The sequence below is a fragment of the Lucilia cuprina genome, chromosome 6, assembly GCF_022045245.1.
Source record: "Lucilia cuprina isolate Lc7/37 chromosome 6, ASM2204524v1, whole genome shotgun sequence".
NCBI classification, from domain to species: Eukaryota; Metazoa; Arthropoda; class Insecta; order Diptera; family Calliphoridae; genus Lucilia; species Lucilia cuprina.
The window spans coordinates 15,199,800-15,201,178 of record NC_060954.1 but is presented as its reverse complement, the minus strand read 5'-3'; the positions used below and the strand labels follow the sequence as shown (position 1 = coordinate 15,201,178).

Below are 1,379 nucleotides of genomic sequence, written 5' to 3'. Positions count from 1 at the left end.
GTCTATAGTCTAGTCTATAGTCTAGTCTATAGTCTAGTCTATAGTCTAGTCTATAGTCTAGTCTATAGTCTCGTCTATAGTCTAGTCTATAGTCTAGTCTATAGTAAAATTTAGCTACACTGTAATAATGTATAGTCAGTTGCATTTCATGATCGACCATAAGACACCAGTGATCATATTATAATGAAAATTTTTAGATTGTGCACTAGCTTTATATTGACAGACAGAAGGTCATAGTTTAGGAAAGTGATTCTTAGAAAATTGGTATACTTTAAGGTGGATGTAAGAGCAATATTTTTGAGTGTTACAAATATCAACACAAACGCTAATACCCTCGCCACTATAGTGGTGTAGGGTACAAAAAGGAGAAAACTATATTAATGTTGTTTTGGCATGCGGTAAATTTGAGTGTAAATGATAGTTGGTGTTATTTAATGCTCCGGCTATTGATTTATGATTTAAAAGTGGGCGTTTTTAATTATATTTTCGGCAAAAAGTCTTTAAAGCAAGTCACTTTATTTATAGACGACAGTTAATATTCTATATTGCCGCTTAAAAAAAAAAAAAGATACTCATTTCATATAAATAAATTTAAACGATTGTATTCAATATTAAACGGATACCATAAGAAAATCAAACCAATGAAAAGAAAAATGTAAAATACGGGAGGTTCAATATTTTGTGTGATCATATTTCTTGGTTTCGTTTAAACCACATTCAAAGATTAACTACAAATCGTTGAATGTCAAGTTGTTAAACGGAGGGAACGTGCGATGCAACAAAATAAAACATTTTGTTTTGGAACAGAAAATGGAAAAAAATTAAATTTGCATATCAAAGTATTGTTTACAAAATAAATAAAAGTAACTTACATGTGCATAATGTTTACACTAGCTTCGAAATGTCAGTTATATGGAAAAGTAATTAGTTTTTGAGAATTTAAACAGATTTCTTTTATGTATTTGGAAAGAATTTTTAAATTTTCGTTTTAACTTTAAATCTCGCTTCACATCGTTGCTGCTATAAACAACCACCGATACCTTTCCTCCATTCACAAACAAATTTTGCTACAAATTAAATCTATACAATAGTACAAGTACGAAATGTAGAAACCTCAAATTGACAATGAAAACAATATGTGCCTACTTGTATTCGGAAATTTAATACCAACATTTAAACAAGTAAGCAGCAAAAGTAAAATGATAATCATTAGTAATATAGTCAGTCTATAGCAAACATAGACGAAACTGTGTGTAGTAGATCATTGGTCGTCACCTATAAACAACAAGAACCGACAGCAAACCGATAGATTTAGAAAACCTATTAGGGAACCAAAGTAGTAATCTAGAATTTTAAAATAAATCATAATATAATTTCCT

The 1,379-nt window shown here is 29.6% G+C and overlaps 1 long non-coding RNA gene across 1 annotated transcript in view; it reads right to left on the bottom strand.

The window, feature by feature from the left end:
• The window catches only part of LOC124420949, a 40,398-nt gene extending 39,350 nt beyond the window's left edge, over window positions 1–1,048 (bottom strand). Inside the window, exon 1 of the long non-coding RNA XR_006941451.1 lies at window positions 873–1,048. This is a non-coding gene — a long non-coding RNA (uncharacterized LOC124420949). The remainder of the gene's footprint in view (window positions 1–872) is intronic.
• Between the last annotated feature and the right edge of the window lie 331 nt (window positions 1,049–1,379).